Source organism: Moschus berezovskii, chromosome 22 (assembly GCF_049115385.1).
Source record: "Moschus berezovskii isolate FMDL1 chromosome 22, NW_MosBer_1.0, whole genome shotgun sequence".
In the NCBI taxonomy this organism is placed as follows: domain Eukaryota; kingdom Metazoa; phylum Chordata; class Mammalia; order Artiodactyla; family Moschidae; genus Moschus; species Moschus berezovskii.
Window position 1 is genome coordinate 17,809,005 of NC_142481.1, and position 12,351 is coordinate 17,821,355.

Here is a 12,351-nt window from a genome sequence, read left to right on the forward strand (position 1 = left end):
TATCATAAATCTATTTATACTGTTGCATTTCCCTTACTTTAAATCAGTATGTCATGCATGAGAGATTATAAACATTTAACATTTTGCCAACTTAACTGTAAAAAGTTTTATTTTATTCTGCTTTAATTTGCATTGCTCTCACTTTTATTGTGGTTGAGCATTTTTCATTTGTTATTGGTTATTTGTTTTCCTTCTTCTAAAAATGGATAGTGTATATGCTTTGCCAGTATTGCTATCTTTTTTTATTTATTTATTTTTTTAATTTTTTTTTCCTGAGCATCTGAATCTTTATTTTATTTATTTTTTTTAATGAGGCTTTTAATTAATGTTTGACAGAGCTGATTCAAGTTGAACAGACTAAATTTCTTTAAACAAACTTACTTATACTCCAGAGTCCTTTAAAAACTTAATAGCATTTATACATTGAAGGTATTTGATTTTCTTGTAACTAGCACTTCAAATGCAACAAGCATTTGAAGCAACAAGCATTTGACCCAACAAGTAAAACTTTCTACAGATCATAACTTTTATAAATAAAATAAATTAAATGTACAGTGAATAAATTCTCTGAAATATTTCAATATTTCTGCAGGTTTAGTAACATCATAAAATACATTTCAACTAAAATTCACAAATCTAAAAACCTGTTAGGCATTTTTAGGCGTTTTAAGTTGGAAATGAAGACCAATGTTACATCGTAATATGCAATTACAAATAGTACTTCAAATAGCAAATACTACAGTTTGTCCCAAACTTTAAAAACTATTCATGAACTCAACACTGAACTATTGATGGCTATGAGAATTGTTTCCTAGCCTTTTTGAAAATTTCAACCCATTTACGTTTAAGGTAATTATTGATAAGTACGATCCCGTAGCCATTTTCTTTATTGCTTTGGGTTCAAGTTTATACACTCTTTCTGTGTATCCTGTCTATAGAAGATCCTTTAGCATTTGTTGGAGAGCTGGTTTGGTGATGCTGAATTCCCTCAGCTTTTGCTTGTCTGTAAAGCTTTTGATTTCTCCTTCATATTTGAATGAGATCCTTGCTGGGTATAGTAATCTGGGCTGTAGGGTATTTTCTTTCATCACTTTAAGTATGTCTTGCCACTCCCTTCTGGCCTGAAGAGTTTCTGTTGAAAGATCAGCTGTTATCCTTATGGGAATCCCCTTATGTGTTATTTGCTGCTTTTCCCTTGCTGCTTTTAGTATTTGTTCTTTGTGTTTGATCTTTGTTAATTTGATTAATATGTGTCTTGGAGTATTTCGCCTTGGGTTTATCCTGTTGGGGACTCTCTGGGTTTCTTGGACTTGGGTGATTATTTCTTTCCCTATTTTAGGGAAGTTTTCAACTATTATCTCCTCAAGTATTCTCTCATGGTCTTTCTTTTTGTCTTCTTCTTCTGGGACTCCTATGATTTGAATGTTGGAGCGTTTAACATTGTCCCAGAGGTCTCTAATATTGTCCTCATTTCTTTTAATTCGTTTTTCTTTTTTCCTCTCTGTTTCATTTATTTTTACAATTCTATCTTCTAGTTCGCTTATCCTGTCTTCTGCCTCTGTTATTCTACTGTTTGTACCCTCCAGAGTGTTTCTGATCTCATCTATTGCATTATTCATTGTATATGGACTCTTTTTTATTTCTTCTAAGTCCTTATTAAATCTTTCTTCCATCTTCTCAGTCCTTTTCTCCAGGTTATTTATCTGTAACTCCATTTTGCTTTCAAGATTTTGAATCATTTTCACCATCAAAATTCAAAATTCTTTATCAGGTAAATTCCCTATATCTTCTTCTTTTGTTTGTGTTGGTGGGCAATTATCTTGTTCCTTTACTTGCTGGGTATTTCTCTGCCTCTTCATCTTGCTTATATTGCTTTGCTTGGGGTGGCCTTTCCCTCTTCTTGCAGTTTGTGGAGTTCTCTTTATTATGTAGTTTCTTCGCTGTGTGTGGGGTTGGACGGGTGACTTGTCCGGGTTCCCTGGTTAGGGAAGCATGTGTCGGTGTTCTGGTGGGTGGAGCTGGATTTCTTCTCTCTCCTTTAGAAGACAATGGGCTGCTTTTCTGGGAGCCTGATGTCCTCTGCCAGTATTCAGAAGTTGTTTTGTGGACTTTACTCCATGTTCAAATGTTCTTTTGATGAATTTGTGGGGGAGAAAGTGGTCTCGCCGTCTTATCCCTCCGCCATCTTGTTCCTTCCTCCCCAAAACACTGGATTCTTATATTCCACTTGGTAGTGGAGTATCTCTTCCCAGCTGCTCCAGCAAGGCGCAGCCGCTGTACCTTACCTTGGACGAGGGGTATCTCCTCAAGGCCGCCCCTCCTGCTTTGAATGTAGATCAGCTCCTCTCGGCCCTCTGGTGCCCAAGCAGCCACCGCCTCCTGGACGTGGTACAGCTCCTCTCGGCCACCGCCCTAACCCTGGGGGCGGGGCAGCTCCTCTCAGCCACGATTCTGCACGTGGTCGGTTGCGCTGGAGCCGGGCGTCTCCCGCCTACTTTAGTTCAGATTTTTTCACAATTTTTTAAGTATATAAAAAATATGAAGTTCAAGAACAGGCAAAGCTAATCTATGGTGCTAGAAGTTGGAATAGTGCTGGCTTCTATGGGGTAATGACTGGGAGGGCACAAGGGCACTTCTGAGTTGTTGGAAGTATTCTATATTCTCATATGCATAGTGATGGTATACATGTGAAAAATTACTGATCCCATATGCACATGAGACCTATACACATGAGAGATACAATGAGAAATAAGTTCTTTGTATTGAAGAAACTTATAGTGAAATCATTATCATTATTGCTAACACACTTTAAGAATTTATTCCATACCTGGTGAACCATCTATCAAAAATGAGAAGTCATATAAATCAGTGGACATCAGGTAGGAGATAAATAAAAAATTCCAGAATGACAAAACAAACCCTCCACTTGGGGGAGGAGAATGGAGAAGGAAAAACAAAGACAAAATCCCCAGAAACACTCCCAGTGAGGAAAGAGAGGTCAGAAGTTGGATATTGCCACATCCTGAAGCCACCAATAATTTTTTTTTTTCAGTCACACAGACAGGCATGTGGGATTTTAGTTCCCCTACCAGGGATTGAACCTGTGTCCCCTGCAGTGGAAGCATGGAGTCTTAGCCACTGGACCGCCATGGAAGTCCCTGGCTATTGCCACATCCTGGAAATAGCACTTAGAAAATCAGAGAATTTAGGAAAGCAACATCTTTTTCTAATTCTGACTCATTCCACAAATTTCAGCATATCTGTTGACCCCCCTGTCACTCAGTTTTCCACTACTGTTAATCGACTCTCACTTAACACAGATGGGTACTGTGAAAACGAAAGAATGTACATAATAGTGTACTGGACTGTAAAGCTCTATGTAAATGGGGAAGAAAAAATATTTCAAAAAGTCTGTCCTAACACTGCCAAGTTCCTTTAACCTCCAGGCAGTTTCTTTCTTGAAGTTGGGCTCACCTGTTTCACCACCAGTGGAGAGATCTGCCCAGCTAACCTTAGCAATTGTGGAGGGTGCTTCACTGAGCAAACACTCCGCAGAGGGGAAATGACACACGTGCTGCTCTCAAGAAGTCCCTGGTGGAGATTAGGAGGCCCCATCATCAATCAGGGAGCACCCTTCAGAGAATATCATCACCAAGCACGGCGGTGGGGAGGGGGAAGGGGGTGCGGAGGGGTGGGTAGAATTTTTGCCTGAGAAGCCGATGGTTTGACCTGGGTCTCTGAAGCACTTTGAAGACAAGGGCTTCATCCTGGGAGATCCCCAAGGGTGGGTATGTCCTTCTCCAACGGCTACATCCAGGTGGACTCCATTGCATGCCCAGGGTTCTTAAGAGTGTGAAAGGCGCTGCAGCAATTCTCAACCTTAGCTGCGCATTGAAATCCTCAGGGAACTTTCACCAGTCCAGACTCCAGGACCGTTATAACCAGAATTCCTGGGGTGGGGGAGGGTGGTGGTACCTCTCCATCAAAGGGTTTTTAAAGCTTCTGGGGTGATTTCAACATGCAGCTGAGGTTGAGAAGCACTGAGCTGGAGTGCCTCTCAAACTTCAGTGTGAACACAATTTGCCTGACAGAATGCAGATTTTGATTTAGTGGGTCTGAATTGGGGGCCTGAGCTGCTGACTTTCTATCAAGTTCCAGATGCTGCTGGCAACTCTATCCAGGTGGCAGAAAGGAGCCGGAACGCAGGCCCCCTCCTTCCCTCCTCCCACCTTCCACGCCCCAGGAACTGTGGTTCTTGCGCCATCTGGTGGTCAGAACCCCCCTAGCAGCATCTAGCAAGAGAAGACCGGGTGATGTTGGAAACCTGCCTAACAAGATACAATTTCCGGAGTTCTGCAGATTCTTCCCCAGAGCCCAGCCACTGACATTTTCATTTCAACTTTGTAATAACTTGAATACAAACCTGCCTAGACTACTCACCCTGGACTCCTGGATTGCAAAATTTTGAAGTAATAAATGGGTATTGTTTAAGCTGCTAAATTTGTGGTAATATGTTAGCCGCAATACAAAAGTAATACAGAGAATTTTATAGGCTTTGCAATAACAGGCCAAATGAGAAACCCAAGCCCACAATTATGCACAATGCCTATTTTCTATTCCAGGCCAATGGATCTGCTCTTTTCTTTCTTTTTAAAATTTATTTTGTTTATTTGTGAAAGAGTCACAAAGAGTCACCCATGACTTGGCGACTGAACAACAATTTATCTGGAGGCACAGGGTCAGAGTTGCAACATGTGGGATGTTTTACTTGGGGCATATAGGATCTTTAGTTGTGGCATATGGGATCTAGTTCCATGACCAGGGATTGAACCCAGGCCTCTGCACTGGGAGCTCAGTGTCTTAGCCACTGGACCACCAGGGAAGTTCCCAGATGGATTCGTTCTTAACCGCCAATACAATGGCAGAAGAGGCAGAAAGGATTGTATTTCTCATTTATCATGGTTATACCTGCTGTCTTCTTTCTCCATGACTGCACACTTCTTTCCACCTTGTGATGTGTGTTGTCACTGACACTCATGAAACTCTAGGATGGGCCCGGGGGCTAGTTTGCTCTCTGTGGCAGATTGCATTTTTTCAAAGATGAATTCCATCCTAAGTGCACTTCTTATGATAAGATCTTGAGGCTCCTCCATCACAATATAGGATCTAAGCTCCCTCCCTGTGAAGCTAGCAGACTTAAGACTAGGGTCAGAGTGGTACTAGGTGACTTTCGAGGCTAAGTCATAAAAGGTGATGTACCTGCCTGACTTGTTCTCTCAGGGTGCTCATCTTTGGAACCCAGGCACCATGCTGTGAGGAAGCCCAAGCAGCCACCTGGAAGGGCCCCCTCTAGGTGTCCTGGCCACAACCCCAGCTGACAGCCAGCATCAGTTGCAGACATGTCAGTAAGAGAGCATTCAGAAGACTCCAGCTCACTTTTTTTTTGGCCATCCCCATGGGCTTCCGTCTAGTCAAGGCTATGGTTTTTCCAGTGGTCATGTATGGATGTGAGAGTTGGACTGTGAAGAAAGCTGAGTGCCGAAGAATTGATGCTTTTGAACTGTGGTGTTGGAGAAGACTCTTGAGAGTCCCTTGGACTGCAAGGAGATCCAACCAGTCCATTATAGAGGAGATCAATCCTGGGTATTCATTGGAAGGACTGATGCTAAAGCTGAAACTGCAATACTTTGGCCACCTCATGCGATGAGTTGACTCACTGGAAAAGACTCTGATGCTGGGAGGGATTGGGGGTGGGAGGAGAAGGGGACGACAGAGAACGAGATGGCTGGATGGCATCACCAACTTGATGGACATGAGTTTGAGTGAACTCTGGGAGTTGGTGATGGACAGGGAGGCCTGGCATGCTGTGATTCATGGGGTCTCAAAGAGTCGGTCATGACTGAGCAACTGAACTGATGGGCTTCCCAGGTGGTGCTAGTGGTAAAGAACCCGCCTACCAATACAGGAGACTTAAGAGACTAGGGTTCGATCCCTGGGTCAGGAGGATCCCTTGGGGGAGGGCATGGCAACCTACTCCACTATTCTTGCCTGGAGAATCTCATGGACAGAGGAGCCTGGCGGGCTACAGTCCATGGGGTTGCAAAGAGTCAGACATGACTGAAGCACCTTGGCATGCACGCGTGGCAGTGAAAGCACAGAGTCCTATCCACTGGACTGCCAGGGAAGTCCTTTCAGCTCCCTATCTTCAAGTCACTCCAGACATGAACTGCTCCCACTGAGACCTGGGAGCAAAATTAATGTTGCTTTAAATCACTGAACTTTAGTTTATTGTTACTGGGCAATAGGTGACTGAAACGCCCTCAGACTCTCACTTGAGGACAATTGCTGAATTTGACTGGGCGTCAGATTGGGGATGAGGAGCCTCTGGCTTTGATTAACCATAGGTAAGTGACCTATTTTCCATTAGTTACTATTTTAATCATGTTTAATTTTTAAAAATTTTTTTATTTATTTGGCTGCACTGGGTCTTTGTCGTGGTTGCAGTGCCTGGGGGCCTCTGTCTAGTTCCAGTGTTCAGGCTTCTCTCGTTTCGGAGCATGGTCTCTAGAGCACGTGGGCTTCAGTACTTGTGACTCAGTGGCTTAGTTGCCCTGCAGCATGTTGGGATCTTAGTTTCCCAACCAGGGGTAGAACCTGAGTCCCCTGCACTGGAAGGTGGATTCTTAACCACTAGACCACCCGATAAGTCCCTGAAGTGAAAGTCACTGAGTCATGTCCAACTCTTTGCGACCCCATGGACTATATAGTCCATGGAATTCTCTAGGCGAGAATACTGGAGGCGGTAGCCTTTCCATTCTCTAGGGGATCTTTCCAACTCAGGGTTTGAACTCAGGTCTCCTGCATTGCAGGCAGATTCTTTACCAGCTGAGCCACAAGGGAAGTCCAAGAATGCTGGAGTGGGTAGCCTCTCCCTTCTCCAGGGGATCTTCCCAACTCAGGAACTGAACTGGGGTCTCCTGCATTGCAGGCAGATTCTTTACCAACTGAGCTCTCAAGGAAGCTGTCAAAGAAGTCCCTGTTAGTTACTATTTTTAAAAGGCAGTCTCATGATAAATTAAGTTCAGTGCTTATAAACTATTAGGAAATCAGCCCTAGATCTTTTCAGGGAAGTTGGCATTTTTATGACTTTTCCTCTCTGCCATTTAATTCATTTAAAACGCTGTGGCCTCATATCACTTTTCAGCATCAGGACTAATGGTCCCTCCACAGACCATGGCCAGGGCTGGCATTAGCCCAAATGTGGCCTGTCCTGGGGACTCACAGACCTGAACCTGAATCTGGAGCTGAGGGGAGCTGGGGAAGGGGGTGGTCTGATACCTCACCGGTTGGTCGCCACCAGGTGCCTTCAACACAGAGGAATCTGACACCTCCCTAGCCTCCCCCCAGCTCATCTTGTCTTAGCTTGGAATCAGGTCAGGTGCAAGCAAGAAGCAGTGCCAGATTGGTCAGCCCCCACCCACCACCCACCCCCGACCACACGCTGGGGTGATGGTTCTCAGTGGTCCCCAGGACTCAGCCATCCTAGGGCATCTTTCCTGGATGAATTTTACAAATGATACTGCAATGATCTTTCAAAATGAAAAGTAGCAAATTAAAGTGATTTTATACAAAGCTAGTGGAGGTGATGGAATTCCAATTGAGCTATTTCAAATCCTGAAAGATGATGCTGTGAAAATGCTGCACTCAATATGCCAGCAAATTTGGAAAACTCAGCAGTGGCCACTGGACTGGAAAAGGTCAGTCTTCATTCCAATCCCAAAGAAAGGCAATGCCAAAGAATGCTCAAACTACTGCACAATTGCACTCATCTCACACGCTAGTAAAGTCATGCTCAAAATTCTCCAAGCCAGGCTTCAGCAATATGTGAACCGTGAACTCCCAGATGTTCAAGCAGGTTTTAGAAAAGGCAGAGGCACCAGAGATCAAATTGCCAACATCCGCTGGATCATGGAGAAAGCAAGAGAGTTCCAGAAGAGCATCTATTTCTGCTTCATTGACTATGCCAAAGCCTTTGACTGTGTGGGTCACAATAAACTGTGGAACATTCTGAAAGAGATGGGAATCCCAGACCACCTGACCTGCCTCTTGAGAAACCTGTATGCAGGTCAGGAAGCAACAGTCAGAACTGGCACTGGAACAACAGACTGGTTCCAAATAGGAAAAGGAGTACGTCAAGGTTGTATATTGTCACCCTGCTAATTTAACTTCTATGCAGAGTACATCATGAGGAATGCTGGGCTGGAAGAAGCACAGGCTGGAATCAAGATTGCTGGGAGAAATATCAATAACCTCAGATATGCAGATGACATCACCCTTATGGCAGAAATTGAAGAGGAACTCAAAAGCCTCTTGATGAAAGTGAAAGAGGAGAGTAAAAAGTTTGGCTTGAAGCTCAACATTCAGAAAACAAAGATCATGGCATCTGGTCCCATCACTTCATGGGAAATAGATGGAAAAACAGTGGAAACAGTGTCAGACTTTATTTTTTTGGGCTCCAAAATCACTGCGGATGCTGATTGCAGCCATGAAATTAAAAGACAGTCGCTCCTTGGAAGGAAAGTTATGACCAACCTAGATGGCATATTAAAAAGCAGAGACATTACTTTGCCAACCAAGGTCTGTCTAGTCAAGGCTATGGTTTTTCCTGTGGTCATGTATGGATGTGAGAGTTGGACTGTGAAGAAAGCTGATCGCCGAAGAATTGATGCTTTTGAACTGTGGTGCTGGAGAAGACTCTTGAGAGTCCCTTAGACTGCAAGGAGATCCAACCAGTCCATTCTAAAGGAGATCAATCCTGGGTGTTCATTGGAAGGACTGATGCTGAAGCTGAAACTCCAGTACTTTGGCCACCTCATGCGAAGAGTTGAGTCATTGGAAAAGAGTCGGATGCTGGGAGGGATTGGGGGTGGGAGGAGAAGGGGACGACAGAGAATGAGATGGCTGGATGGCATCACCAACTCGATGGACGTGAGTTTGAGTGAACTCCGGGAGTTGGTGATGGACAGGGAGGCCTGGCGTGCTGTGATTCATGGGGTTGCAAAGAGTTGGACACAACTGAGCCACTGAACTGAACTGAACTGATTGTTTTCTTAAAAAAAAAAAAAAAGCTGTTTTCTTAGATATTCCTCAAGAATAGTCTAGACCCAGAGGGAAGTATACTTTTAGGTATTTTTCTGCAAGTATTTCCCCACTTGTGGGAGGCAGACTTTCTTCAAGGGCCTCCAATGACCCCCACCTCCTGTTACTGGTACACTTGTGTAATCTCCTCCTTTGAGTGCCAGCCTGATTTCATGACTTGCTTACCAAGAGAATATGGCAAAGCTGACAGAATGATTAGGTTACAAAAGACTGTGACTTCTTTCTTACTAGCTGACTCTCCAATGGCCCCCTTGGCTTGCACACATTGATGACGCATGCTGCTGGGGTGGGGAAGAGGAGGACCTGAGGGCAGCCTCTGGTCAACAGCCTGTGAGGAAAGACATGAACTTGCAAGTGTCTCCTTCCCGCTTGAGCCATGAGGTGAGGCACCACGTGGCTGGCACCTTGATTGCAGCCTTGAGAGAGACCCTGAAGAGTGGCCCCAGCTAAGCCCTTGCCTGGACGCCTGACCCACAGAAACTGGGAGATAATAGGTGTGTGTTGCTCTAAGCTGCTAAGCTGAGGGATAACTTGTTATGCAGCCACTGGTAACAAATAACCGCTCATGTGTCATTTCTTTATCAGGATCCCCAGTCACGTGCAAGCTGAACGTGTGCCTGTACTCCCTAGCCTCTCTCCCCCCACCAACACACACACAACAGGGTTCTCAGCCCAGTGTGCCAGCCTATGTTCAAGTGAAGGCTGAATTTCAATCCCACACTGGCTTCTGGCTTCTTTCTTGGTACCGGTACCTGTGTTTGCTGAGCCTCAGTTCAGTTCAGTCCAATCACTTGTCGTGTCCAACTCTTTGCGACCCCATGGACTGCAGCACGTCAGGTTTCCCTGTCCATCACCAACTCCTGGAGCTTGCTCAAATTCATGTCCGTTGAGTCAGTGATGCCATCCAACCATCTCATCCTCTTTCGTCCCCTTCTCCTCCTGCCTTCAATATTTCCCAGCATCAAGGTCTTTTCCAATGAGTCAGTTCTTTGCATCAGGTGGCCAAAGTATTGGAGTTTCAGCTTCAGCATCAGTCCTTCCAATGAACATTCAGGACTGATTTCCTTTAGGATTGACTGATTTGATCTCTGGTTTGCTGAGCCTAACTTGGAGCAACTGACTGGGTGCACCCCGCCCCCCCAAATCTCCACCCCGGGGCCTGGGTCAGATTCTGTCTGAAACAAGTAAGGCCTCAGACACAGGCTCCACCCTGAATACTGCAAATTGAGTCTTCTCTCTATGGACCAGGCAGAGCTCAGGTTCTGCAAAACCTGTGGTTTCCTCAGGAAATGCCGACTCTTCCTGTGGCAGGAAGAGCCACTTCCTCTAAGTCATGAACTTTCTCTCTTTCGCGTTCCTGCCTCTTGTTGTCCAGTTGTTCTGAACTGGGATCCTCAGGCCAGATGTCACTTTTGCTTCTCCATGTTGCGATCTGAGGTCTTACCCAGTACAATTGATGGAGGAACTGATGTAGGAGATAGATGAGCTCCAGGTTAGACATTTACAACTGGCCTCCTGGTTACATTTCATGGGGCACCAGGAAGTGGGATTTGGGCTGGATACTTAACAACTGTTTGCATTTCTTGAGCCAAGAGAGAGGTGGGCTGCAGTAAGGCATTTACAATTAGCCTCCTGTTTGCCCTCCGAAATGGAAGTAACAACAGAAACAGGGTAAATAGCCAGTGTTTGTCTCTTGTAAACACCTTAAGGTAATAGTCATGGCAATAGACAAGATATCAGTCATGGCAAGGACAAAGAGGGGCAAAACTCTGTTTGAGTAAAGGATTAAGGGATCTCTGCTCCCCCCTCTTTTGGGACAAGGGAGACCCTACACATGCTCAGAAAGGCTCCTTGTGGGTCAAACATCAGGGAATAATTCCAGGCCATAATGAGTCTTGTTCCTCCCAGAAGCCTTCACTTCGAGATCCATCTTGGCTGAGGGGTGTGTGCCCACTCCAGGGACATGTCAGTTGTGGAAAATAATTGCCCTGAAGGAGGAAACACTGGCCTATATAAATGACTTAACCTCTTCTTTAGAAGGTTAAGTGCTCCACCTCACTAGGAGGGACTCCCACACTCTTTCTCTCTGGGTGTGTATCTCTGCCTTGCTTCTATGTTAACTAAACAAACTGCTTCTCCATGTGCTCTCCTACTTGTTGTTTTGCTTTGTATCTAATAATAAACTTTGTACCTGCATTTACAATGAAGAAAATGTCTGCAATACAGGAGCCACAGGAGACACTGATTTCTGGGTTGGGAAGATCCCCTGGAGGAGGGCATTGGCCACCCACTCCAGTATTCTTGCCTGGAGAGTCCCATGGACACAGGAGACTGGCAGGCTACAGTCCATATTGTCACAAAGAGTTGGACACGACGGAGATGACTGAGCACACATGCACGCATTTACAGTTTCTGCCTCCATGATAAATGTATTTTTCACTGGGGGCAAAGGTCTAGGGAATAATAGCTTCTAGCCTCTAGCCCTTGCAGGTCTGGTGGCTAAGATTCTTGGTTCTCATCCAGGCTACCCTGGTTCGATTCCCGGGCAGGGAATTAAGATCTTGCTTCACTCCACTGCTCACTGTTGCCTCGCCAAGATCACAACTCTTTATTTTTTAAATTCAATTTTAATTTTATATTGGAGTATGTTGTTGCTGTTCAGTCACTAAGTCATGTCCGACTCTTTGGGACCCCAATGACTGCAGCACACCAGACTCCCCTGTCCTTCACTATCTCCTTGAGTTTGCTCAAACTCATGTCCATTGAGTCAATGATGCCAATGACTCAACCATCTCAGCCCCCTTCTTCTTCTGCCCTCAGTGTTTCCCAGCATCATTGTCTTTTCCTGTCAGGTGGCCAAAGTATTGGAGCTTCAGCATCAGTCCTTCCAATGAAAATTCAGGGTTGATTTCCTTCAGGATTGACTAGTCCCTTGCTGTCCAAGGGACTCTCAAGAGTCTTGTCTATGCTACAATTCAAAAGTCTCAATTCTTCAGTGCTCAGCCTTCTTCATGGTCCAACTCTCATATCTGTACATGACTACTGGAAAAACCATAGCTTTGACTATTGGAGTATATTAGAGTATAGATGATTTACAATGGTGTGTTAGTTTCAGCTGTACAACAAAGTGATTCAGATATACATATAATCATTCTTTTTCAGATTCTTTTCCATATAGGTTATTGTAGAATA